Source organism: Callospermophilus lateralis, unplaced genomic scaffold, assembly GCF_048772815.1.
Source record: "Callospermophilus lateralis isolate mCalLat2 unplaced genomic scaffold, mCalLat2.hap1 Scaffold_107, whole genome shotgun sequence".
NCBI classification, from domain to species: domain Eukaryota; kingdom Metazoa; phylum Chordata; class Mammalia; order Rodentia; family Sciuridae; genus Callospermophilus; species Callospermophilus lateralis.
The window spans coordinates 2758279-2771364 of record NW_027510917.1 but is presented as its reverse complement, the minus strand read 5'-3'; the positions used below and the strand labels follow the sequence as shown (position 1 = coordinate 2771364).

The window sequence follows — 13086 nt, the reverse complement described above, 5'->3', positions numbered from 1 at the left end:
TTTTTTTTCTGACTGGAATTTCCTTCACTTTAATCTCAATAGTTCCTTTCAATTCTTAATATTAAAATCTTCTGTCAACTCCTCTACAGTGCCTTTCCCTTACCCTATTATTCCTCACTCACAATGGACTAAATATCTAGCTTGTTCCCAATAAAGTCATGTTTATGTCATCTATCACATGATATTGACGCGTAATAAACATCTTAATCTTCCATCAATCTGAAATTGTTGAGAATAGAAACGGTGACTTTCTATGCTTAATTTAAATAAGTATCTGCTATCTCATCGATATATAAATATTTAGTGATTCCTACCAAATATATTAGCATGATGAAATAAAATTTGGAGATGTTTACCTGTTGTCTTTCTCCTTATAGTTCCCTTTTCCTTTCTTGGTACTAAACAGACTCTCCACTCTGTGCATTGTCTCAAGGAAGGCATGTGTGAAGTTAGAAATAAAACACAACACAAAAATATTCCCAAGAGCTATAAAAGAATCAGCACATATTTATTGAGGAGAGGAAGGTGGAGGGGGTGGGAACTGAGAATACATTTTATTTAGCAACTTTTTCCTAAGTTTACCAGGCACTTTGAAACATATGGGTATTTTCTCTAGTGTTGGGCTGGGGCTGGGGCTCATTGTAGAGCGCTTGCCTCACACCACCAGTGAGGCACTGGGTTCAGTCCTCAGCACTACATAAAAATTTTAAAACTAATTAATTAATTAGTTAATTAATTAAAAAATAATATACTCTTGAAGAACCAATGAGGGTACGAATCAGTTCAGTTTTCTGAAAAATAAATAAAACAATCATGTTGAAAAGTACAATTTTTAGAAAAACACCACTATCCTTTTATTAAAAACAGATTAAGAAATTTATTACAGTACTTGAATACTTAACCAAGAAAAAATAGTTATTTCACTTATGGCTATTTTAAGATGGTCAGGAATCAAGTGATTTATTTTATGTTTGTTTAATTTTAACATATATGGACAAATTCATTTTACTAAAGATTTTTATCTTTGAAAATATTGTTTGAATATAACTGTTTCATAGTTTGAAGACAAATAAAGGATCTAACTACTAATAAAACCAAAGATAATACCCACCCAAAATAAGATAAAGATCCTTCTTCATTTATTTCAATTGACTGAAAAGCAATAAAGTCGCACAGAAATCTGAAATAATCTCAGCAAAAGAACCCTTGGCATAATGAGCATGTAGTCCAGCTATTCACTTTCAGAGGAAGTCTAGTATGTCAAGAATAAAGAAATAAAGACAGCTTCTTCAGAGCAAATGTTAGAAATATGGTAATGAATATTTCTAGAAATAATCATGGAATGATATCCTGAGACTAGGAGTTTCCACTAATTACTTTGAAATAATTTAGTTCCTTATAAAAGCTACACAAGTTTGTTATGGAAACCCAGGTAAGTGTTTGAAATTAATTCTCCTTCCAATTAAATGGGATGGAGACTTCAAATAAAAAAATCAACCCATACCTTAGGCAACAAAGTTTAGTTTTTTGAATACAGATGTTTTGATATCCTTTGAACTGGCTCCAGATTAAGTGCAACTTTTCTTTCTTGTGAATCCACCACACACACATTCTTTTTAAGGTATGTAGATAGATTCTTTCTGGGTTTGGGGAAAATTTCATTCACCTGTCTTATGTTTCAGAACACAAGACAATTAATTGAATGCATATGCATTGATAATCTAATATGCATACATCATTTGTCTATTTTAAAGGGAACTTTTGTGTACCATAGTAGAAAATGAAGCATGAATGACTACAATGTCGCTCTACATGCGACTCTGAATCAACCAGTAGCTACGGAATGTCCCAGATAGCAAGTGGAAAGAGCTAAGCCTTAGGTATTTAGATGAAATATTACAGAAAATCACAGTGCAATTGTATAAACTGCCTTTTGATATTACTCATGTAAGTTTCAAAAAGCATAACCTAGCTAAGCTGAGAAACATAGTTGCAGGCTATTTTCCATTCATTGAGTCACTACAAGAATACTGGCTATCTTTGTAACAATTTTTATGTTAAATATGACTTGATAATATTGAGAACACTGGCATAATATGAGAAGAACACTAAGCAATAACAGGCATTGGGCAATTGTCAATCTATGAGATAGATCCCATAGCTGAGACTTAATTGGTAAAATGCCTCAAGGGATGTTAGTGAGAATCTAAGTATTAAAAATAAATAAAATAGTAGTGGATCATGACTTCATTTGCTCTTCAAATATTTACCTGAAGCCTAGTTTGCCCAACTTCTTAGAGATATCACTAAATCTCTAAACTGAATGTTCAAGAACAGAATCAATGTAGTTATTAAAGCACCCTTCAGAAGTTTCTCTAATCAAGATATTCCAAAGCAGAAGAGAGCTCTCCAAAGGCCTTTAATAAAGATATGTCTGAAAAAAATTAAAAAAAAAATAAAGATGTGTGTGAACATTAGGAAATTTAGGCAAAAGATCACCTTGGCTTACTGATACTCTTTGGGAAGCCATAGTAACTAACTATTTCCATGAAGAGAATTTCTGTTCTTTCTATAAATCTAAACTTAATATGTGAAGATAACAGATTGATTAATTCATAACCTATTAATTGGAGGAAAATGCTTATTTAAAGAATGGAAAACCGCTTTCTCAAGTATAAACACTGGTTTGTCTTTGATTAAGCAAGAAAATTTGTTATTGACAGAGAACAATTATTTACAAAGAGAATGAAGTTTTTATCCATAAAAACTCTTGTCTGTAATCAAGAAAACTTATTTATTAAAAAAAATAAGTACACAATTTGACAAGTTCTAAGCCAATAATTTTCTAGTGTCTGAGCTCTGGCTCAGATATTTTAGAAAATTATATGTGTGGTTTAATGTAAATGGTGTGCATACATATACATACATATATATGCGTACACACATACACATGTGTGTAAATATATATATATATATATATATATATATATATATATATATATATATATATGTTTGTATATACATGCATGTATATAAAATACAGCTACAATAATAATTAAGTTATAAGAGAATATAACATCTCTGTTACATTTAGGTATCATTGCATTTGCTCTTGCCCATTTTGCTAGAATTTCTATGTCCTCCACAAGTCCTGCTGCTTGAACAATATGTTCTCCTTTGTATGTAGCCAACTCCATTTGGCAAGCAGTGTCTCTGGCCATCTGCAATTGATGCATAGCTAGTTTTGTTAATCACTCCCAACGGCATTTACTAGATTTTTTTTTCTTTTTCAATTAATTGGTCCCAGGTCATTTCATCTTGCTGGGAGCTGCACTTACAGGTAGCTAATACAGCTAAGAGGACTGACATAAGCTGCTGGATACCTGGCCAATGAGCACATTACCAGAACGAACATGGTCTATTAAAAAGCTTTGTGCTGAGCTAAAATGAAATTCCAAAGCATTTACTGTGTCTTGCATTATCTACAAACAGCAGATAGAGAAAAACAAAAACTGCAACCGCATCCCAACCACATTTGAAAGGTCCCTACAGTCTTGAACCTGGACAACCACATTCCTTGTAGTCTAAGAAGACCAAATATGAGAATAGGTGCTCACAGAAATGTGAAAGGAAAGAAAGCAATATATTGCTTTAACTCTGGGATCATCACACAGAAAATTCATTTCTAGGTGTGTTTTTTTTTCTCTTTTATCATTAAGAACGACATGATTCTTGAAGAGGGCCACTTCTGTTTGTTTTCTCATAGGCCTAAAGGACATTGTAATGTAACAATAATCAGGTGACAAAAATACTGGGAAGGTAATATGTGACCAGTAAGCTGTGAGCATATAAGAAATATTCCAAATGAAACTTCATGTTTTTTAATATTAGAAAGAAATGTTCAATTATAAAGAAGGATCATGGACATATGGTTGGTTAGTTGCAATGATGCTTTATATGTGGATACAACCTACTTAATATTAAAATAATTTTTAAATAAATACAGAGTATAATGGTAATGAAAGAAGTGGCTTGTATGTCTAAATGTAATGGCTAGTGAGTAAGGGATTTAGGATGAGTCATCTTGGTGCATATCCTGACCTGTGTCACTGCCTCTGCACATAGACTACACAGTCTACCTGTAGTTATCTGTCAAAGGTCTCTTATCAAATGTGATAAACATCAATGAATCCAGAATATACCTTTGTGAGAACAAAATGTAAATGCTGTCAGTTTCCTTGTGTTCATAATATTTTTTCCATTTAATTCTCACAATAATTCTGTGAATTTTTGTATTTCCATTCATCATATGAGGAATAGGCAAGAAAATAGTATAGATTAAACAGTAAGTAGTTGGGCTAGAATTCAAGCAAAATATACACATTTTAATAATCTGTGATATACTTTTCTCCTTGACTTTTCATTTTATAGTATCCATGTGAATAATTTATAAGTTGTTTTTAATGAAGTTAAAATAGTGACTGCAGTTTTCATGGTTTTTTAAAATTTACTTTTTAGTTGTAGATGGACACAATACCTTTATTTATTTTTATGTGGTGCTGGGGTTTGAACCCAGTACCTTGCATGGGTGAGGCAAGCACTCTAGCGCTGAGCTGTAACTCCAGTCCCAGTTTTCATGTTTTTGATGATAATATGGCATGTGAAAATAATATGTGACTTAAGTGTCTTTATCCCACCCTATCTCACCTTGCTAACTTCTCAGAAGAAAATGGTAGAAGAGAAAACCTCAGGCAAAACTTTTCTTTACTCAAGTGCAAATTAAGATATAACTCAAGTATTTCCTCTTGTTCTCTTTGGTTACTTCAATCAAGATTAGAGGTGTTTGCATAGTGGGGTAGGAGGGGAACAAGGGAGGAATAGATGAATTCTAGATAGGGAAGAGGGGAGGGAGAGAAAGGGAGGAGGCAGGGGATTAGCAAGGATGATAGAATATGATGAACATCATTATTCAAAGCACATGTATGGAGACAAGAATTGGTGTCAACATACTTTATATACAATGAGAGATATGAAAAAATATGGTATATATGTGTAATAAGAATTGTAATGCAAAAAAGAAAAAAACAACATACATTTATAAAGACATGAATTGGTGTGAACATACTTTATATACAAAGATATGAAAAATTGTGCTTTATATATGTAATAAGAATTGTATTGCATTCCACTGTCATGTATTTAAAAAAATAAAACCAATAAAAAAAGATTAGAAGTATTTGACTGGTGGAATTGGGACATCATATTTCCTATAAATGCTTTTCAAAAATTCTGGAATTAAGTTAATTTCTAATTTTCACATCTTAACAATCTGTTATAGAGATTCAGACAAAGCAATGAAAATGTGTCACTTACAAATAAATAATTTTAATAACTTTTTGGGATAATAGCAAATATGTGTAACTGAAGAGAACAGAAGGTATTTTCCTGTAGACTGAAATTTATGTCACTCTTGTGAAAAATCAATTTTCTTAATCAAAAACAAAACAAAACAAAACAAAAATACCCTTCAGGGTAAAATAATAAATAAACATAAATGAATTAGTAGCTTTAGAAAAATTCATGTATCCATTCTTCAGATATTGCTTGAGGACCTAATATGTATCAGATGTTGTTCTAGCTTCATGATATGCAAAACTGAATGAAACACTCCACTATTCTTCCCTGGAGACCTTTATGTTCTGAAATCTATGACAACACCGTTTAGATAACGTGGGACTGCAATGTGTACTTTTTGCTAGCTAAGACATTGCCATTTCTATTCCAGGCAACTTGCATCTCTCTATGAGTACCTTCTGTGAGTAATTCTGCAATAAGTTTATAAACTGCTTTCACAGATCTGTTTGTAGACGCTATACATCCTAAATCCTTTCTCACTTTCCTTCTGGTGACCTTTCCAAAAGAGCTCTTATTTGCAGAATTGTGATAATTTATGATTTCTAACCTCCATGTCAAAAATAACTTGGTTCTCTTGGGTGAAAAGGAAACCTTACTAGGAGTAACTTGCCTTTTAATCTTCATCAAGAGGGGTTCTGAAACAACTTGAGATTTTTTACTGTCTGCCTATCTCGGTACTAATGCAGCATTTCACAAGGTTTCTGCACTAACTATCTTTGGGTCTTCTCATAAGAGCCCTATAATAGCCATAAATATTCCTCTGGAGAGCAAGATAGAATCTGAAAGGCTTATAATAGCTATCATAAATGAATAATAAAATGTAGAAAAGACAAACCACCATGAAAATTGCAAATGAATGTGATGATCTGAGTGTTATATTTACAGAAATTCTCTGCTGCTTTTTTGTGGAGTCTGCAAAATTTAGCCAAGCCCACATATATTATGAATTTGGTGGTCTGAAAAGAGGTGGTTCAGCACTATAAAACTAAACTGTTTTTTGTGTATCCCTTATAATTAAATCAAGTAAACCACCTAACCACATTGATTTCAGAAATTTGTCTTTTATTTATATTTTCATCTAGAAGTTTAATTGTTCTCTATGTTATATTTAGGTTTAGATCATGTATGTATACTGGTTCTGGGTACAGCAGATTTTATAAGCTACGTGAAAAAGTAGGGCTTCCTAAGACACACTGCTGCTTCTTAAAAGGGTCTGGGATGGAGACTATGAAGAGAATTCTCAGTGATCTGGGCAATTGAATTGGGGCAGAACTCCCAGGAACTGAAAGTCTCTACTGCTAATGGTCTTATTCCTCAGGATCTTATTCCTTGAGGTTCACCACCCTGTTGCTGTGGAAAAATTCATTATCATATCAGGAAATGAGCTTGACAAGATGGCCATTGAGAGCAATGCCAGCCTCAAAATTAAAGGAAGCATGTCACTGTTCAGGTTATAGGAAACAATCTTGTCCTCCACATAGCCCAAGATAGCATTTAGAGGACCCTCCAGGACTATTTCACTATATTCTCAATGTCATATTTAGCAACTCTCTCCAGGTCATATTCATGAGAACACAATTATTTGGGGAGACAGACAATCATGCCAGTGAGCTTTTTATTCAGAGACAATCTCTCCCATAGCCTTGGCAATGCCAGTGCATGCAGGGATAATATTATAGGCATCCCAATGGTCATCAAACCACAATTTTCCAGAGGAGCCACACAGTCTTTTGATTAGCCATGGTTGCTTGAAATTGTAGTTATGAGTCCATTCATGATACCAAATTTGTCATGGATGACTTCAACTAGGACTAAGCAATTCATGGTGCAGGAGGCATTGCTGACCAAATTGAGGAAGTTGGTATACTTCTCAGAGTTAATAGCCATCACAAACATGGAGTGTCAGCAGAAAAGACAGAGATGATAACATTTTTGGTTTCACCCTTCAAGTGAACCCCAGCCTTCTCCATGGTAGTGAAGACACCTGTGGACTCCACAATGTATCCATCACCAGCTTAGCCCCACTTATGGACTGGGATTTTGCCATTTGGAGCTTAGATATGGGCTTCCTGTTGATGACAAGGTTTGTGTTTTCAGCTTTGAACTTTCCATGGATGGAATTGAACTGGAACATTTACATCATACAGTTAAAGTCAATGAAGGAGTCATTGATGTCAATAATAACCACTTTTCCAGAGTTGAAATTTAGTGGTTAGTCACAAATTAATTTACTCTGAACTTCACCATTGTTTCTCAAGTTTGGAGACACAGCTGGTACTGCAAGGAAAGATGCATCTATGTATGAAACAGAGAGGAACAATTGTTTTCATTTTTTAATATTTATTTTTTTAGTTTTAGGTGGACACAATATCTTTATTTTTACATTTATGTGGTGCTGAGGATTGAACCCAGTGCCTCGTGCATGCTAGGTGACCACTCTACAACTGAGCCACAACCCCAGCCCCCAGTAGTTTTCATTTTTAAATATTGAATTAACAAATAAAATGGTATATATTCAAGTTGTACAACATGATTATTTAAATTATGCATATATTGCATAATGGTTATCAATATAAAATTAATTAATAAAACCGTCACTACTCATGTTTTACCTTAGATCCTCAAAATTTGTTCATTCTTAACCTAAAAGATTATACCTATGACCGATATCTCACTCTAAGCTTCCAATGTTTATGAATATCAAAAATAAATAATATGCCAAATAACAGAATTTTTAAAGTATTATAACTCATAAAGTAACATGCAAGGAAACTTAGTTGCTAAGATGAAATCATGATTGTATGGGTGTGGGTGATGGGAGAATATACGTATTAAGAATATTACAAAAGTGAATCATAACTGCTGCATGACTCAATTTCAGAAGAATAAAGAGAAATGCATGCAAGATTGCTTTGTACTTAGAAAAGCAATTCTCCAATTCCTCATGAAAAAGAACATGTGTGTTTTATACAGAGGAAGCTTTTAATGTTTCCTGACTAAAGGTCTTTTCCCCTGTCAGAAAAAAAAATAGAGAATAGATATACAAAAAAAGAAAAAAATTCTATAAAACCTTGAGAAGAACCATTGAATAGAAAGAAAAAAAAAACTTTTGATATGATAAAGCGAAAGAAGTGATCTATCAATTCTTTCTAACCTACTTATGATATGCTGAAGCCTTAGTGGTCTTTTGTCCAATTGTAAAGGTTTGCATACGGAGAAGTCACTTTTACAAATGAACAGTTGAACATAAAAAAACCCATGGGGAAACACCTGATCATCAATAACCTCTTTTTTCTTCCCAGAATTCTTTCTGTATTAATTACAGATAAAAATTTTATAGCAAGTAAATTTAGAAGCTATGTATGCTAGGGCCCTTAAAGACAGTTCTCTTAGTCATTAATGTCCTTAGAGGAGAGAAACCATTCCTGACTTAACTCCTGTGTTCTCACTCCATGCTTAACATAGACTGAACACCAGGTCTTATATCTCTGTGCTGCTTCTCAGCCTATTACAGGAGATCTGTTGTCTGAATTCTTGCAAGATTTGTTCCATTTCCAATGTATTCTGCTGTACACAGACTGGAGTAGCATTACCAGTCCATAGAGTTCATGGAGTAGAGCTGCTCAATTCAAATCCTCCCACAATCTCAGCACAATCTATATTTTTGCCTAATAAATACTAAAAAATAGTCAAAAAAGTTTAATCCCTGATTTGATCATAAATTTATTTGTGCCTACTCTTTATGCTTGTTCAATACCATAAGGTCAACTTAAATTGTCCATCATTTAGGAAAGCTTGATTAATTATAACTGCTGAAAGCAACTCCCATAACAATTGTCTGAACCACTTATCTACCTGGATGGTCTCATATTACATATACAAGTAATATCTTCTTTGCAAAAATATATGGCTAATTTCTGAAATTCAATGTCTTGTTAGAAAACATTTTACACATAGTTTTTTGGATTAAATAGGTTTTGCTTTTTATTTTTATTTTTCCTGTTTTATTTAATTATTTTCATTTAAAAAACCCAGTTATCTCTAATTTTTTAAGTATACAAAAAAGTGAAGATATGATAGAAAAAGTTCACTCATAATGGACACAGCACTCAAATTTTTAAATCTGAAACTCGCTACAGAGCTCCCTTTGTTTGTTCATGCTTGTGTACCTGATATTGGGCAAAGAATATGCCTTTCTGGGCTCCTCATTCATGAGGAAAATCACTTTATTTCTTAATAAGTTTGTCTTCTTATTTACTCAATAAGCATAAAACTTCCTGCCTGTTCTACTTATAAAAGACTATTTGGAGAAACAAATGTAAAACCAGGTGTCAACAAAGTTTGAAAAATGTCTATATATATATTTTTTTTCCATGCTGATGTATGCTTTACATTCTTGGTGTGCCCTGTTGATGATGAATTAATGTGGCATTCAGTATTTTTGTATGGCACTCTTGAGCACAAGCTACTGATTATCTTTTCTTTCTTGTTCTCCCTACTGGTTTTCAAAAATGCACTGGACACATCTAGGACTAAATGATTTCCTGCTAACCTATTTGTATGCTAAAGTAGAAATTTTTAAGATTGATAAAACAGAATGGTTTTGACAACCTTAATTTCATAAATGCACATACTCAACTATCAACAATATGATGCAGAGAGAATAAATCCAGGATATTATGCTTTACTTTTATGATCTGTTTTTCCTCTTCTATAGTCTAAAAACAAACTAAAATAATTTAACCATGTTTTGTAATAGCATAATAATTTACCTTTGATTATATATTTCTGTAAGCTTCCAAACTTGGTTGTGCCATTGTGGATCAAATAATGAAAATAGTTTCCTATAGCATGTATATTTTGATATATATTGGTGAACAGACTCATAAAGGGGTCTGCAAAAGAGAGTCTGAGAGTTTATATTTTATTATTTCTGCCTAATTTGCAACTTTTCTCAAACCAGTAGTTATTCAATACATTCTGTATTACCAAAACAATTGCACATAGTTTCTTTCCTTCAACATATATTTATATTGTCTAATGCTGTAATCAGCATTAGCAACATTCCTGATAATACCATATATAGTTAAGCTGTTGTAGCAGATTGAAAAAACAATATTTATTATTAAAATTCCAGTTATAAAATCTCATACCTTCCTTGGGACTGTCTAATTTCTCATGGAGAATTAATAATTTATTCTCCTTTACTTTCGTAGAAATTTGTGTGTAGACTATGAATTTGCATTGCATTATAATTACCTAAACAATAAATATAATTTTCCCACAATACATAGTGAATTTCCTGGGGTTAGAAACTTTTTCTGATTTGTCTTTGTGTTGCCCAAGCCTAGCTTATATTCTGAGAAAAATTGTTAGCATGTAATAAATATTCTCTAAAAGAAAAATAATTCTTAGGTTGCTTGTAGGTAAATGTGAATGGTATTCGCTTCATTAAATTGCAAATCTCTTAGAAAATAAATTATTAGAATTGAGGATAGCTATTAAAGCCATATCAAATTCCACCTTTTCTTTTCCCGCCATGTCTCCCAGTTAATCAAACCAAAGAAGAATATCTGTTATGACCCATCCTCTTTTTCAAATATTAGTTGCCATGACAGTGTGAATCATGATGCCATGGCAGAGGCTAAGTGTAGATGACAATTCAGTTTAATTTACTGAGACCATTTCCTGTGTCTCCTCATTCTCTTTTGCATAGGCAGAATTGACTATGGTACATTTAAGCAAAGATTAGTTGATGCCGGGGAGTGAATGTGCTCAGATATTAAGCTTGCGGTAATAATACACTTGACAGTACTTGGCAATTCATGGATTTCAAAGTGTCACCATTTTACTCATTGCTCTGACAAGAATTGATTTGGGGGAAAACTCTTTCACAGATGAAGCCTATTGTCCATTACCATTCATCCCACATCCCTCATTGTGCTGCTTTTGTCATTGTCCTTCAGTCAGGGTCTTCCTCCATTCCATGAGATGACTTGCTTCTACATTATTGCTGCATATATCAAACAAAATCTACTACAAAGCATTTATTTTTTGTCAGTGTAGTAAAATGGCTTTAAACATTAGTTTACATTGCCAATTTGAACTATAACAGAATCATAATATAAATGAATAAAGTCTTGAAATCAGAATTTCAGGCATCAATCAGAAAAGAACAGAGGCTTTTTTTGAGGGTCTAAGATCCTTAGTAGTCATTTCAAAGGTTGTATTACATACACAAGAACTGATTCTACTTATAAATTTAATAATTACCTGGCTAAATCGGACTCTCTTCATTTTCCTTCTTATAAATTAAGCCTAATTTGTTGTGCCCTAACATTATACCTGAGTTTGGGTCCTTTCCAAAAAAAAAAAATTGATTCATTAATTTCACAGAAAGGAGAGAGGAGAATTCAAAATCAGGCAGCTGAATTTGGCAAGGACCCCATGCTACACTGTAATGTGACACCCATCTCATGGTGAGCACTTGTACACAAGAGGCCCCAATACATAGGTTTCACTTTATAACAACCATTCATTCTCATGATAACCATTCCAATTCTGCAAGACAGGTAGTATTTTCTCTAAGACTCCCACGACCTGAGTACCTGACATGCCCAACCTGTTAGAGATTGTACCACCTTTCCACACCATTGCATGCAGGACAAATCTTCCAGCACATAAACATTAAGGAATAAACCATATCCAACCCAAAACATGCACACACACTACCTACCTAGATGAATCACGGAAATTCAATTTGGTTCCATCACTTTGGCGTACACACACCTAAGTAAAGAAACTGGTCTTCTTGTAAGTACGTTGATACATCTCAAAATATTTAATTTCTGAGAACTTTTGTAATTGATATTATTTGGCTTAGCTGGAATATTATAAATGGGATAATCTACCAGTCCAAGGATGAAGTGTTTCAAGAAGTATTTACTTAATCAGAGATAATGACAAATATGCTCTTTCATTTTTTCTTTATGAGTTTTAAAATTAAGTGTCCTTTAATGTTTTGTTATATTTACCATATTTCCAAAATGGTAATATAAACCACTAATATTCAAAGGTTGCATTAACTTTTCCTACCATATTGATTTTAAAATTGTGAAGTCTTCATAAGATCAGTTAATAATTTTCTTTAGAATTTTAGACATTGACTTGAGACCATGTGGAACAAAATAAACATAGGATTTTTGTTGCCTAAAAGTCACAGGATAAATTGTGGAATTTCATGAGTTTTCCTTAAAGATTAGGTTGAAAGTTCTCTCACAGAATGAAGTTTAAGGAGCCAGTGTAGGAAATCACTATTAGTACAACTATAACTTCAAAACTTGCATTTTGATTAAAAAATAATTTTAGTGTATTTCATGAATTCCAATGTCAGAAGGACAGACATCATCAGTGACTTCCCCCCCTATACAACATTCACAATTTGTTCACAAATATAGTATTATTTTGGCAAAACTTTTTACTACCCATACTGGCATCATTTCTCTACAACTGTTTCTTAGGTATAAGCACAAATTCACTCTATGGGGTAGTATGAACCATACATGATCAAATAGAAGAATAGATATTAAATAAATATTAATCAGGATAAACACATACAGATAATCATTTTTTGTATAAATAAATGTGTCTTTGGTTTTCAGTCATGATGAT

The 13086-nt window shown here is 32.9% G+C and overlaps 1 pseudogene; it reads right to left on the bottom strand.

The window, feature by feature from the left end:
• Nucleotides 1-6737: 6737 nt before the first annotated feature.
• On the bottom strand, nt 6738-7612 carry LOC143386217 (glyceraldehyde-3-phosphate dehydrogenase pseudogene; annotated as a pseudogene).
• Nucleotides 7613-13086: the final 5474 nt, after the last annotated feature.